General features: G+C 41.4%; 1 long non-coding RNA gene across 4 annotated transcripts; it reads right to left on the bottom strand.

Moving 5' to 3' along the window:
- Positions 1–3,443: 3,443 nt before the first annotated feature.
- On the bottom strand, positions 3,444–16,474 carry LOC307016334. Of its 4 annotated transcripts, none has more exons than XR_013801775.1 (5): positions 16,455–16,474; positions 15,473–15,815; positions 7,187–7,794; positions 4,708–4,810; positions 3,444–4,264 (listed from the first exon to the last, which is right to left on the bottom strand). It is a non-coding gene; the product is annotated as an uncharacterized lncRNA (long non-coding RNA). The 4 variants fall into 4 exon arrangements; XR_013801778.1 differs by lacking the exons at positions 15,473–15,815; positions 16,455–16,474 and adding an exon at positions 8,024–8,410 and having other exon boundaries at positions 7,187–7,248; positions 7,501–7,794; XR_013801776.1 differs by lacking the exon at positions 16,455–16,474 and having other exon boundaries at positions 15,473–15,974.
- Positions 16,475–16,811: the final 337 nt, after the last annotated feature.

Here is a 16,811-nt window from a genome sequence, read left to right as displayed (position 1 = left end):
GGCACGCGGGCCCAGCAAAATGTGAGCGCGGCGCGCGTGGACATTTTAAGTGTGTGCGCGTGCGAAGTGCTTCCCGCCATTATGTTTCTATTTGTCTGCCAGCACAAGAAAGACACATACATCATTAAAGGCTTCAAATGTATTCAGTATTGTATGAACATAATTGGTGGTTGGACATCACATCCTCTAGGGGGGTCCGGGGGTATGCCCCCCCGGGAAGATTTGTTTTTACATTTTAATATAAAATGCTTCAATCTGGTGCACTTTGAGCACACAATGACTAGAGACTAGATCTAACTCTAAACACCCATATGAAAAAGATCGTTTTACATTTTAATAATCAAATAATTGAACATACCAATAAACTACCATAGCCAATAACACATATGTAACTTATTTTATTTTTGTTGTTCATTTACATCACTTTCATCAGGCAATTTTTTAGTTTAATATCAGGTGTCAAAAGAGCATGGCACCTAGTAATGAATGTGCCAAATGTCTCCACTTCGTTCCACTGCCCCAGTGACTTGAATATCTTGGGTTCTGCCACCCTTCATGCAGATCTAGATCCCTCCGCTTCGCGTCGGGATCCTGATCAGCCTGTCGGGTGTTCTTTTCCCCATAATGACCGCGTCGCTGCACGTTATCCCTTACAAACTAACTAAGTTAGCTAGATGTAATTCATTCTTAACTGTAGGCTTTTATCAAAGTATTAATTTACTTAATCTAAATGTAACAACATTTTAAATTATAATAACTTACATTTATGGCGTTATGACCTTCTTCTTGAGGTGATTGTGTCCAAATAAAGTTATGTCTGCTTCAACTTGCTGTTGTCTGTCTTGTCAGGCAGTTTTCCTTCAGCTCTGAAAATGACAGCTTTCCCGCGTATCGGTGGCTCGAAGTTGCCGCGAGCGCTAGGGGGCAGCACTTATAATTATTTTAATTTAAAAAAAAAAGCACCGCTGCTGAAAACATATAGGGGAAACACTGCCTTTCGTTGGCATGTTATGCACAAAACAACCTCTAGATGTCACTGTGGTTTGAACAGAAAGCCCTTCAGCTAGCTTCCACTGAGAAAGTTGGCATGCTGAAAATCACTGCTGAAGAAATTACTCTTTTTGGTCAACTTGTGTAAGGTAACCATATCAATTTTGACATATTTTAGTGTCAGAGCACTGACTGAACATATTTAGATAACTTGATGCACAATAAAAGTTTTAACAAGGGTGTAATTATTTTTTGGAACATATGCTCAACCAGTCAATTTGGCCTTTTATGGTAAACTAGCAATATGAATTTTTCAGAGTTTCAGAGATGTTTTCCAATAACATATGGTAATATTACTACATCTAGTACTGCCTTATGAGTCTCAAGAGTGAAAGAGTGATAATAATTTATATAGCACCTTTCATGCATGGCATTCAGCCCAAAGTTGCACACAGATGAGCAAGTTAGGCCAACACAGGATATAGATGTTTGCTGTTAGGCCAGTGGTTTCTTGTTAGGCCAATTCAGCATATAAGATGAGCAAGTTTTTTTTTATTATGAAAAACACTTTACATTACTTTTTTCCATTTATTTATTTTTACAATTATAATTTATTATCTTTTATGAATATATCTGGTTGTATGTTGCTCAGTTTCCATAAAATAAAAAACATGCATTTGAGTTTGTGTTTTATTTGAGTTTGATGCGTACAAATACTGTACTGTACTGTAGGATTCTTGAAAATGCACTTTTACCATAAAAGGCCAGCTCGACCAGTTGGTAGAGGCTCATAAAAACAAAACTGTCAGTCAAAAAAATTAAAATTGTTTGCGGTTATTTGATAAAAAAATGCAAACAAATAATTTTTCCATAACCTTTTTCTTGGTCTGGCAGTTAAAGCTAGACCACACACACGATGTTCGTATTTAGTCTCCTGATTTTAAATGGGAATTAAATCATTTGAGTGTTCCCAAAGCCCCGGTGTTCTTCAGTTTGTGTGGGCCTACTGCACTGTTGCACATGTTACTGTAGAAACTATGTCCAGGACAAGGTGTTTGGATGTTTTGGAACATTCATAGCTAACCACACTGAAGATTATCAAATCAAGTTTTATTCATATAGCACATTTATAAACGATTTTTGGTCGAGCCAAAGTGCTGTACATATAATAACAATAGCCTACAGTAGAGACACTTTACAGCTAATACAACAGCACAGATTGTTCAGAATATCAGTATGAGAAAAAACAACACCCTCTTTCCTTAGACCCTCACATCGTACAAGGAAAAACCTCCGGAGAAAACCCCACAGTTTAAAGGGGAACATGGGAGAAGCCTCATAAAATTATGGAGTATTGATCAGTCTTCTCATATTTTTAAGCCTCAATTTGTCCTTCCGCCAATCCCCCCCTAACATCACCAGAAGTCATAATTTAAGGGGTCCTTCTCAAAATGTTCTTCGGGGGGAGCATCCCCCCGGACCCCCCCTAGTATGGTTTGGTCACATTGCCATACCTAAAATATTTTACACCGGCCGCCCGCCACTGTTAAACAGTATTCATGTGTTAATAAGCCCAATTTTCAAATAAATTCCGTCAATTAAAGTTGAAAACATGTTCTAACAAATCTAAATTGATAAGAAAAAAGCCCAATAACAAATGTACATAACAACCTTGAAATACACCCTTCATATGTCCTCTTATTATAAGCAATCTGAAGCTTCTGTTTTAAGGAATGAGCTGCCAACACAATAAATGAAACCCCCCACATTTAAAGGGAAAAAAAGGACAGTTTACTTCAACCCATTACAGAGGACGATAAGCAGGCAGCAGAGATGGATGGATGGATGGATGGATACACACACACACACACACACACACACACACACACACACACACACACACACACACACACACACACACACACACACACACACACACACACACACACACACACACACACACACACACACACACACTGGAAGTTTACATACATTTGAAAAATATGAGACCTTTTTTCCCAGCATTCAAAGACAGGTGGAGGTGAAGTGACATCTAAAAGTAAATGTACCTCTGAACGAATGAAGAAGCAGAATAAAAAAGCAATATGATGATTCTTCCACAAGGGGGTGCTCTTTATCTTAGCTGAACGTATTACATGATGTTATCTGTAATAAAATGCAAAGAGATGTCATTGAGGGGCAACTCTTGAGTATTAAACCAGTAACCCAACCCATAAATAACTCCTGTGAACAGAGCATTTTGTAAACATCTTTAATGCCAAAACCCACCAAACCAAAGTAACTCACTACATTTACCCAAGTACACATTTACCAATCACAGTACTGTAATTAAGTATTTCCTTTTTAAGTAACATTATAATTCTATTCTACTACAATTTGGACATTTTTATTTCCTTTTTTTTTTTTAAGTCCATATTTACTAGTACAAAAAGTTAGCTCCACATTAAAATGTAAGTATATTAGTGATATAATTTGGCCAATATTATATAAAAAATGCATACTAAGTGCTTTTATTTTTGGTATTTTAAAAATACTTTGACTAGAGTTAAATCCTCAATGCATGTGTTTTGCTTTTCTTCACTGTGGTATGACTCATTTTACTTTAAGTACTTTCTCCCTCACTGACTACTTATTTTTGATGTCTTCCTATACTGAAGAAAACCAATGAAGAAACCCCGCTCTGCTCTCATTCTGGAGTCATCTTCAGGTAGATTTGCCAGAGGAGAGAAGCGGTTAACGGACAGTAATGGGTAGGACAAGGTGTTTGAACGTGATCCAGACTCGGACATGCTCATCGAAAGCTGAACCTTCGAGGAAGAGGAGGCTGAAGGAGAACTGGGGGACACTTCATCATTTTTGGTCAAAAGAGCAGGACTGCTGTGGCTATGTTTGCCTCTTCGGATCTGAGGGAACGCAGGGATGTGTGTTGGGACCTCTGGTTTTGAGTCTTTGTTCTGGGGTAAACTGACAGAATTTGATGGTTGTTGTTGGTTGAAGCTGCTGGTTTTGGATTGTCGTCGTGGGGAAATTTGCTTTGAGTTTTCAGGGGTTTTGAGACATCTGGGGAAGACTTGGACGGACTGTTAACAATCGTAGGCTGGCCAGGAAAAACCACAGGACTCTGCTTAGATCTAAAGTCAAGAAGTTTGGACTCTAGGTCACGGATTTTCAGTCTGTTTTTTCCCGTTGTAATCTTCTTCTGTTTGTGGCACCTTGTTGTGTTGCTTACGTAGAAAGTACTTGTTGTCCCCCACTGTGTAAAAACACAAAAACATTTCCTATCGATACTGACATCAGTTTCCAACTGAAAATAAATACAATATGAAAACGATTCCTGATATGCTGTATTAATCTACCGTTACTGCCATTTGAATTGTGTTTCGTTCTCATTAAAAGCTCTATATCAACACTTTTATTTGGTGTAAAGGCTTTTATTGCCAATCAAATGCAATCTGGGAATCTTAAGGGGTTAAAACATGGTCAATGTTTCAATGGAATCGTTGAAATCCATGCAAATCTGCACATCTGATCGAGAACAAGCATTATTGACAGTGCTGAAGGAAGAGAACTGTATTACTTTATATTGTCCTCAAAGCCCCTTCATATGTACAGAAAACAATATGGGGGGAACTTTGGGATTTTGCAGCAGCAGACAATTAAAAGTTCTCTGTTAATAAAATAGTGTTTCCAACTTACCAGAGATGACACCGGTAAGGTATAGGAGGGCAAATATAACATGCAATTATAGGTTCTATATGAGCAATGATGATGAATGGAGTACAGGATGTCTTGAATTCATCTGAAATGACAAAAAAAGGTATATTATAATATAATTTGACCAAATAAGACTAATAATCTAATTTAGGGGGAATTGGAAACTCAAATATGTGCATGAAATAAGTTTCAGGAAATTATCTTGGATCAAATAATTCTAGTAACGATACAGACATTACCATCTGGAAACAGCAAGACAAAATTAGAGAAAAATGATTGTACTTGGCAAAGCGGCCATGCAATTATGATAATCCCCCAAAATAATCAAAAACCAAAAGATACAGAACATATTGAAACGTTCTGTCATTGGAGTAAGAAACAGGCTTCAAGTTCTTAGGTTTAATAGCTCCTTTGGTAGCATACAAATACAGGTTCATAGGTTAAAGGTTAGAGTTTGCAGGTTCAACGTCACTCCAGTACCACACACACACACACACACACACACACACACACACACACACACACACACACACACACACACACACACACACACACACACACACACACACACACACACACACACACACACACACACACACACACACACACACACACACACCCCCTCTCTGCTCCTCCAACCACAGGCCCGCACACCGACCAGCATTACTGTGAACTCTGGTAGAGTTTGCAGGTTCAACATCACTCCAGTACCACACACACACACACACACACACACACACACACACACACACACACACACACACACACACACACACACACACACACACACACACACACACACACACACACACACACACACACACACACACACACACACACACACACACACACACACACACACACCCTCTCTGCTCCTCCAACCACAGGCCCGCACACCGACCAGCATTACTGTGCAGCTCTGTTAGAGTTTGCAGGTTCAACGTCACTCCAGTGCCACACACACACACACACACACACACACACACACACACACACACACACACACACACACACACACACACACACACACACACACACACACACACACACACACACACACACACACACACACACACACACACACACACACACACACACACACACACACCCCCTCTCTGCTCCTCCAACCACAGGCCCGCACACCGACCAGCATTACTGTGAACTCTGGTAGAGTTTGCAGGTTCAACATCACTCCAGTACCACACACACACACACACACACACACACACACACACACACACACACACCCTCTCTGCTCCTCCAACCACAGGCCCGCACACCGACCAGCATTACTGTGAACTCTGGTAGAGTTTGCAGGTTCAACATCACTCCAGTACCACACACACACACACACACACACACACACACACACACACACACACACACACACACACACACACACACACACACACACACACACACACACACACACACACACACACACACACACACACACACACACACACACACACACACACACACACACACACACACACACCCTCTCTGCTCCTCCAACCACAGGCCCGCACACCGACCAGCATTACTGTGCAGCTCTGTTAGAGTTTGCAGGTTCAACGTCACTCCAGTGCCACACACACACACACACACACACACACACACACACACACACACACACACACACACACACACACACACACACACACACACACACACACACACACACACACACACACACACACACACACACACACACACACACACACACACACACACACCCCCCCTCTCTACTCCTCCAACCACAGGCCCGCACACCGACCAGCATTACTGTGCAGCTCTGTGAGAGTTTGCAGGTTCAACGTCACTCCAGTGCCACACACACACACACACACACACACACACACACACACACACACACACACACACACACACACACACACACACACACACACACACACACACACACACACACACACACACACACACACACACACACACACACACACACACACACACACACACACCCCCCCCTCTCTACTCCTCCAACCACAGGCCCGCACACCGACCAGCATTACTGTGAACTCTGGTAGAGTTTGCAGGTTCAACATCACTCCAGTACCACACACACACACACACACACACACACACACACACACACACACACACACACACACACACACACACACACACACACACACACACACACACACACACACACACACACACACACACACACACACACACACACACACACACACACACACACACACACACACACACACACACACACACACCTCTGCTCCTCCAACCACAGGCCCGCACATCGACCAGCATTACTGTGCAGCTCTGTGATTGGCAGAGAGACGGGGGATGCTTGAATGACCCACACAGCACCCTATACAGGGTCGCTACAATATTGTTTTGATTATTGCCCTATTTTATAGAACAACTGTGTGTAAAATAAATATGATATGGGAGTTGCATTGTTAAAGCTCAATCTTACCTGGTGTGTAAATCTCTATGTTTCTCCTCTTTATTTCGTCCTGGTGAACTCTGCAGGTGACCCTGTGATGAAAATAGTTTGGTTTAGTTTGTTTTCAATAATACATGTAAAGGGTTATGCTGAAAAACCTACAGATATGTGTCGAGCGATGGGGAGAAGTATATCTTTCTAACCATATATTGTTGGTGCATTTAAAGTTTGACTGCGGCTCTTTAAGTTGGATCATCTTTTATAAAATAATGTGTATTAAACTGAAATGAACCTGTTGGCAGCTGTCACACTCCTTCTGACTTTGAAACCACTTTTAGTCTTACCTGAAAGTTAGCATCACAATGGGATCTCCATTGGATTTTGGAATTATGCAGAAAATTCACAGCTTTCATGATTTTTTGAAGCGGCTCGTCTGGTCTTCAACCTTCCTACATTCTCCCACACCACGCCGCTCCTCCGCTCCCTTCACTGGCTTCCAGTAACTGCTAGAATCCACTTCAAGACACTGGTACTAGCGTACCATGCTGTGAATGGATCTGACCCTTCCTACATCCAGGACATGGTTAAACCGTACACCCCAGCACGTGCACTCCGCTCTGCATCAGCGTCCACACATCCTGAAGAAAACACACAGACAAAGGCTTGACGTTTTGAAGGAAAAGGGAGTCTGTTTTAGATGCCTAAAAATAGGTCACATAAGCAAACACTGCCACAGTCGTTTGACATGTTATGTGTGCAACCAAAATCCTCCTGAAATACTCCACATTGAACAAAAGTGCAAAAGAAAGGAAGCAGAACACACAGAACAGAATGGGAAACCAACTGGAGGTAATACTGTTGTCCCACCTCAAATATGTGGTCATATTGGGGCGGGAGGTCATCTCATTTTTTCCATCATCCCAGTTCAAGTAAAGAGCCACAAGGGGGACAAAGAGTTGCAGACGTATGCATTTTTGGACACTGGAAGTTTGTCTTTTGCACAGAAAGTTTAATGAGGAGGCAAACCTTACAGGACAAAGGACTAACATTCTCTTAAAGACAATGAATCAAGAAGAAATTGTGTCTAGTCATCATATCTCAGGTTTGGAAATATCGAGTCCGGCCAAAAACAATTTCCTTAAACTATCTGATGTGTTCACACATAAGACCCTGCCTGTTAACAAGCACAATATTCCTGTACAAGAAGATCTTGAAAAATGGCCGTAAAGAACATCAAAATTCATGAAATTGGCATTGACCTACTCATCGGGACAGATTCTCCTAAGGTATTGGAACCTCGGGAGCTGGTCAACAGTCAAGGAGAAGGACCGTATGCTATGAAGACCCTACTGGGGTGGGTCTTCTATGGTCCCCTAAGAGGAAGCAATGACAGCAGAGATTCTAACAGCAGCACCCACACATGTTTTCAAACCGGCAAAATGCTGGAGGCTCCGGAGAAGGTTTGTCACCCGTACAGCCGGAAAGCTACTTACACTTGAGTGTGTGAGGACCCCAGGAAGAATAGCCAATGCTCATGCTAGTGCTAATGGGGATCCTAATAAAGACAATACCTGGCACGAGAAGAAATCAGACAGAGAGAGACAGAATAAAGACAAAGCAACACGTCGGAGCTGCATCGGTGAGAAGCTGTTGTGGTTTCAGGAACATTTGGATCCAGAAAAGACGGCGTTCACCAAAAAGGATGCCTGTGACATCGTTGAGTGGTTTGAACCTGAACTTGAGCAGATTGAGCTGATGAACCGCATCAAAGGTCGGCAGGGTCGTCTCCATGGCGTCAGGGAAGCAGTCGTCAAGCAGACCATGGAGCGAGAGCACCAGCAGTATGAGGTCGGGTTTGAGATCCCAGACATCATAAATGCAAAGAATCTGAAAACATTCACGGAGTGGACCGGTGACCGGAAGAAACCTCCGAATAACGAAGATATGTCCGCTCCAGGAAGCTGAGACATAAGTACCACAAAGACTGGTTACCCTTAAAATAAGGGAGAAGAAAACGGAATAATCATTAAGAATTAAATACCAACACATAGAACACACCATTTTTATTTTTCATAGTGTGTTTATTATTTATTGGTAATTGTTTTTTGTTTCACACTAAAACCAATTAGGGGCCGGTGTGTAGGAGCCATTTTATGGGTGTTGTTGGTGTGTCGATTTATTTTATTTATATGTATAGTGCAATATTATTTTTTGAACACTTGGTGGCGGGGTTTAGCTGCACCGGGTGTATAAAAGGGGTCAAAGATGACAGGAGAGGACGAGGACACAGGAGAAAGTGCATACCGATTCTACCAGCCCGGCAGATGCTCATACATACCACAACCCTTTGACACAGTATAATTAAACCTTGGTATGTAAAGCAAAAGAGAGAAGAATATATGAATAAAGGTTACAGTGCAGTTTAAGATGTGAATAGTTCAATTAAAAGCAGCGACAAAAAGAAAAGTCTTCAGCCTGGATTTAAAAGTAGTAAGCGTTGCAGCGTTGTCCCTGAAGACCTGAGAGATCTGGACGGTTCATAATTTAGCAGGAGGTCAGAAATGTATTTAGCGCCTGAACCATTCAGTGCTTTATAAACCAGCAGCAGTATTTTGAAATCTATTCTTTGACACACAGGTAGAGACTTCAGAATTGGAGTCATGTGATCCACTTTCTTGGTGGAGCTGCGCTGTTATTTTTGTTCAATCCATGTTTCCGTTAAAAACATATAATCTAGATTGTGCTCAGTGATAAAATCATTGATTCAAAATGTTTTTCCTGCCAAAGACCTGATATTTAATAAAGCTAGTTGAAGTTTGTTAAATACACTATCAGTCAGATGATTTGTGGCAAGCTGTGGCTGAAATGGAATCACTGCTAAATGTGATAAATTCATGATTAATTCATGTGATTTTCAAGATACTTTTGACATACTATTTTAAAATAAAAGTTTAGACCTTCTACACTGTGACTCTTTTTTAAATGATATATGAAATACTATGACTATGATTTGTTCAACATACTGCTGTACGAAATCTATATACTTTTTTCATATTTTGACTTCCTTCATGATATTTTCATAATATTCTATTTTTTTAACAATTTTTTCTCTATATTTTCAACACACTATACTATGACTGTTTGGACACTATTTACCTTAAATTGTACGCACAGGCAAGCAGCTCATGGTGAAAAATGCAACGTCATTCTTTGTTAGCTGTGATGTGGCAGTTACTGGTAGGTATTTCAGATTGCCGTTCTTCGTGGTTTTCACTCTGTATGTATGATGTGGAGCATGCGGTCGGGGCTAAGGCTTCACAGTGAGTATTCACACCTATTCACAGAGAGAAAGGCCCCTATTCTACAGTATGGGTGTGTCTTTGCACATGTGCGTTTAGGTCTTACATTTCAAGTTTCTACACTAATTTCACAGAATTTGTGTGCGAGACCACATGCAGGTCTAATTAGCTCTGCTGCAGCAGGATACGTGAAACCTGTGCTGTGGTTATAGATTATGGTCTACAACCACAGGACAGGTTTCATTACACTCTTCTCTTCTTTGTTAATTCTGGTTAACACCAATGCTCTGCAACACACACCATCCATGAAGACAAAAACATTTATCCAGTTCAAGCTGTCTTTAAGATCTGATATTGCGATAACAACAGGTCTTAAATATATTATGCAGCCCTACTTTTTGACAAAACTGTATTATGCTTCTTTCTTTTTTTCCATTTGTTGAGATTTTCAACATACTACTCTACAAAATGACTTTTTTCATATTTTTTTTGACAAACTATACTTGACTTTTTACGGAAAATCATGACAAACTATAAAATGGCTTATTCTGTCGGGGACGGGGGGAGACGGTCTGTTACGGCTGCTGCCTTCCGGGTCGTCTTTATTGTGTTAATATGTGTGGTATGTAAATGAGCAGTGCGATTGCCCTGACGTCATTGGCTGCTATCTCCTGGGGATTGTGATTGGAGCACGCCGGGCCCGACGCACTCCAAGCGCAGCGCACAGCCTGCTGGAGATGAATTCAAAGCCTGGGGACAATCATCACTCTGGAGGTTCTGTGATGTGGTACAGACGCCTCTCGCTACTTGGTCCTTAGACAGATCTGTTAAACTGTGGTTAAACTTGTGTGCCCATCTCCGTGTGATATTGTGTGTTAGTAGTGTCTAGCTTAGTTAGAGGTTAGAGTAGCTTAGGTTTTTGCGACTGTTGCCTTTAGTTTAGCTTTGTTTTTGTATAGATTCTTTGTGTTAGTTGTACCACTTTTAAAGTGAGGTTTTGTTTAGTTTAATAGTGTTTATTTCCTTGTATGCAAGTAGACTCTGCTAGAGTCCTCCGTTTGTTTGGTTATTTGTCCACCTGTGCCCTTTTGGCCCTTTTGTTGTTCCAGGCTGCATGCCTGCCATTTTTTTACCTCTGCTATTTAAAATAAACCATTTATAATTATACCAATTCCAACTGGTGTGTGTTGCATTTCCTCATCCCTAGTGGGGACGTAACACAGTCTCACACAACTTCAAAGAGACTGCCTTAATTAACACTAATCATATTGCAAGTAAATTAATCGAATTTAGAGAGGGCAATAACGGACATCAAAGGTTAATTAACAAAACATCTGAAGTTGTGCAGGGGTGAGTTGTTTTACCGTTAAATTCCTCTGGAGCCACTGTAATTGTTATACAAATAATGATCGGTCTTTCCAAGTGCACATGCAGGTTTAATATCACTTGGAATATGTTCAATGCATATTCTTGAAATTATATGCAAATGCAGGTTGTTGATTTTATTTGATATAGTGGTGGGATAAAGCCAAAGGACAGAATTTAGACTAAATAAATACAACACCACCCAGCAGGCTTGGAATTTCGTCATTTTAGGGGCAAGGCCATTTGGCCTTTGGTGTCACATTTTTTCAGGACGCAAAGGCCACATGCCAGGGCACAAAGGCCATTGAGGGAAACATTTGGATTTGGAGCTGACAAATAAATAACTTCACTTTCTGATAAGAAAAACAAATCACTGTTTTAATATCAATAATGTCAAACATATCATCATCTATGCCTCCTTAGTATTACCATATATAAAATAAAATAATTTACTTTGAATAATTAGTGTTTGGTATGTTTTCCATCTACTTCTCCCATTCACAAAATCAAATCAAAACATCTAAAATTATATTAATATGTAACAAATATATTCAATTTCAGAGCAGAAGAATCAGCCTTCAAGGGTCAAACTCTGCACATAAAGTGTGTGTGTGTGTGTGTGTGTGTGTGTGTGTGTGTGTGTGTGTGTGTGTGTGTGTGTGTGTGTGTGTGTGTGTGTGTGTGTGTGTGTGTGTGTGTGTGTGTGTGTGTGTGTGTGTGTGTGTGTGTGTGTGTGTGTGTGTGTGTGTGTGTGTGTGTTCACAGCTCTGGACAAAAGTTAAACATGTACAAACCACAGACTGTCATGGCGAATACAATCGCTGCTTTAATTCTGTCTTTAGGACGATGTTGTGAGTGTGGACGGAGCAGCTACAGGTTAGTTTAGCCTGATTGATCCATTCAGAAAACGCGCATTTTAAAAGGTTTTTTGCTTGCCGTCTTGTCTGCAGACTTGGCAAAGCATTAATTCATATTTTTTACTAACCGGTATCAGTATGTAGTTACTTCAGCATCATTTTGAAACGTGTATTACAATTAAATCACGGTAAAATAGGTTAATTTTGTCGTAGTTGGTTTCCTCCACAGTATTTACATTGAAATAAGCCCCGCCCCCTCTCCAGCGCGTCCTGTTTGATTGACAGGAGTAAACACAGCTGACAGCCGCGGTGAAACTCCAGCGGTCCGTTGTGAAAGCCGCATAATGCAGTTATGAAAACACTGTTCTGAAGCTTTTAAAGCAACTTCGAGATTTGTTCCCGCGGCTGAGGAGGAGGCTGTCGGGCCCCTACATGCATGTCTGACGGAACAATCACAACAGAGCAATCGCTCTGATCCACAGACACGGGACTATCCTACTGCGCGCACTAATATGACTTCACTAGCGTTGTTTACACGGCATGTCTGACGGAACAATCACAGCAGAGCAATCGCTCTGATCCACAGGCACGGGACTATCCTACTGCGCGCACTATGACTTCACTAGCGTTGTTTACACGGCATGTCTGACGGACCAACCACAGCAGAGCAATCGCTCTGATCCACAGACACGGGACTATCCTACTGCGCGCACTATGACTTCACTAGCGTTGTTTACACTGGAACTTTTGACAGGGGCACAAAGGCCACTTTGGCCGTGAATTGCATTTTTTTTCACAGGGCATCACGGCCAAAGTGCGGAGCAACGACGGCCATGGCCGTCGTGAAATTCCCACCCTGCCACCCAGTAGTTACACTGTCCTCTCATCAAAAAAATGTTTAAAGCTGAAAACAATGTTTCACTGCTGGAATAACTAAGTGGTGAATATACAATGTGGGCTACATGCATTGTGTCTGATGTCGCGTCATTTTTTACCGGCAACATCAGACACAAAGTTTAGTAAAGCTCAAGTGGTTCTCAGCAATTGTTCAGATCTCTACTGTTGATTACATCAATTAAGAGCTTATTATGTATAATTCATGAAAGTAGTAAATCGGTCAGATTTGACCCGAACACAACAGGAGGGTTATATACAAAAAAATATGCAGCTACATTTCTGTAAAAACATGGACTTGCAAGTTGCTCATCTTAAAGTGTGTGTGTGTGTGTGTGTGTGTGTGTGTGTGTGTGTGTGTGTGTGTGTGTGTGTGTGTGTGTGTGTGTGTGTGTGACATCAGACATCACCAAGCCGGGAAGCAGGCAACAAGACACATCAGTCTAAGTTGTAAACCCGCCAAACTTGACAGACGCGTAAACTCAACATGGCATTCCGGCTACCGCTCTTTGTATTCACTCTGGTATGTCATATTCATATTGCCAAACCTGCTTTTGGAGAATATCTGCCAGTGATTTTGGGAGAGCCGCCGGCTCTGTGAGTTTGCAGGTTCAACGTCACTCCAGTGCCACACCCACACACACACACACACACACCCCCCTCTCTCTGCTCCTCCAACCACAGGCCCGCACACCGACCAGCATTACTGTGAACTCTGGTAGAGTTTGCAGGTTCAACATCACTCCAGTAACACACACACACACACACACACACACACACACACACACACACACACACACACACACACACACACACACACACACACACACACACACACACACACACACACACACACACACACACACACACACACACACACACACACACACACACACACACACACACACACACACACACACACACACACACACCTTAACTGAGGCCGAGGCGTTGTTAAACAATATCCTGGCCTCAACACCATGGGGTCAGCTATCGTCCCTCTTCCCGTCCCGCGGCGGGCAACGGCCCACTACAGCTCTCCTTAGGAGAGACTGTGCACCCTGAGGCCAGGATATTATTTAACAACGCTGCTGCCTCAGTTAAGCTTTATGCATGCTGCTGAGCAGACATGCTGGAACAATCGCAAACGGACCAAATATTGTTTTCGCTTTTCTGAAATTGACTTCCGTTTCAACTGAAATCCCTCTCAAACATACCAAAATCGCTTTTCATGTGTATATGATAGCGTTTAATTTGTGTATAAGAGATTGTTTCATATGTGTGTGTGTGTGTGTGTGTGTGTGTCACATGTGTATATGAGAGATTTTTACATATATTTGTAAATGATTTTGGTTTCAGTTGTGTGTGTGAGAGTGCTTCACATGTGTATGTGAACAGTATTTCTGAATAATGTCCCTAATGGCCACTCATACATATACGTTTCTTACAAATAAGTCATTTACCATGAAAAAAATACATTAAAATATTACTAATTGACTTAAGAAATCTTTGTCGAGCAAAACCACCAATAAAGTCGACTAAGAAGGGGCAGCCCTGGTAACAATGTCCAAGCTATAAAAACGATTAGCTAAATTGAGCTCTGCATATAACTAAGCAGTCCTTTCAACACGGGTAAAATGCAACAAGACCAATTGCAGCAGAGAAATCTTAGCATTAATGGAAATCTCAACTTGGAATATTTAACACTTTTAGGCATTTTATCTAGCTTAACTTTCAACCAGGTATATTTTTGCCAATGAGCATGTGAACATTTCCATTGAGCTATGGGAGCAACGGGCAGAATGGAACTCTGCATATGACTGAAATGCACCAAGAACAGTGACACTTTAAAACAATACCAGTCCAAAATGCATTCTATCAATGGAACTCTCAACTCGTACCTTTTAGCATCTTGCTGAACAGTAGTCGGCAACTACATATGCAGGCAATTTTTCAGTGTCTGAACCTTAGTTGAAAGGTTGCCAGGATCCAGCTCCAACAGTAGTTTTTGGAATACCTCAAAACTATATTTGAGATTCTTGGGGTATCTCAGATCCAAGGCATAGGTTAGTCCCAACAGATAGCAGCAGGCTCTGCTAAGATCCCCAAGGCTTCTGAGGACAGAATCACAATCCCTACATCAGTCGGTTCATCGACTGACCCATCTTGGTTCTGCAGCAGGTAAATCTTCATCACCTCCTCTGCCAACTCCTCTTGTACACTGACAGGTGCATCAGCAGCATCCTGCAGACATTGAAAAGATAACTGGTTAGTGCTTACTTTCAGCCTGCATGTTACAAGACAAACAAAGAGCAATTCCTCACTGCTCACTCACTATGTTATTGATCGTCTCACAGTCATCAATGATTACATTATTTAAAACTTCAAAACTAACACTGTTAAAAATCCCGAAAAATATTGTACTAACGAGGGCTGCAGCTATATAGTATTCTAACAATTCATTAATTAATCGGATAATACATTATTTTGCTTGATTAAATGAGCAATAGTAAATATAGAAAATAGAAAATAAGACCGGCCTCTTAAAATGAACAACAAGAAAAATCAATATTGTTTAAATTGCATACAATAATATTATCTGTCAAAACTAGACATTAAGTTTTAAAGAAGCGTTTTTTTTTTTAATGCAAAAACTAATAATTATTATTGTTTTTTTTATTTCAAATAACAAAACAATAAAAAAGGTCTTCTGGGCTACTCATAGAAGGGTACTATAATTGTAACTGATCACTGCACATCTGTATCGGCCTCGGTCTCACCTCTATGCCACGCTGTCTGTTTGTCTGCTTGACTGAGTGGTGTATTTCTGTCCCACTGCCCGATCATTTTTAGTTTTTTTTTCATTTCAGCCTTAGTACTAACCTCAAAGTCCTTGATCAAGGGGGGGTCCGAAAACCAGTCAGTATCTGGTGTTAGGGTTAGGGTAATGTTGTGAATCGAGTGGCCCATGGTGGTGGTGGGGTTATGGTATGGGCAGGCGTATGTTATGGACGACGAACACAGGCCACTCGATTCACAACGTTACCCGAACCCTAACCCTAACCCTAATCCTAACCCTAACCCTAATCCTAACCCCAGATATTGACTGGTTTTCGGACCCCCCCCAGACCCCCCCAATAAAGCAAAACTGCACGTTTCAGAGTGGCCTTTTATTGTGGCCAGCCTAAGGCACACCTGTGCAATAATCATGCTGTCTAATCAGCATCTTGATATGCCACA

This window comes from Notothenia rossii, assembly GCF_949606895.1.
Source record: "Notothenia rossii genome assembly, chromosome: 8".
Lineage (NCBI taxonomy): Eukaryota > Metazoa > Chordata > Actinopteri > Perciformes > Nototheniidae > Notothenia > Notothenia rossii.
This window is presented reverse-complemented; position numbering and strand designations above follow the sequence as displayed.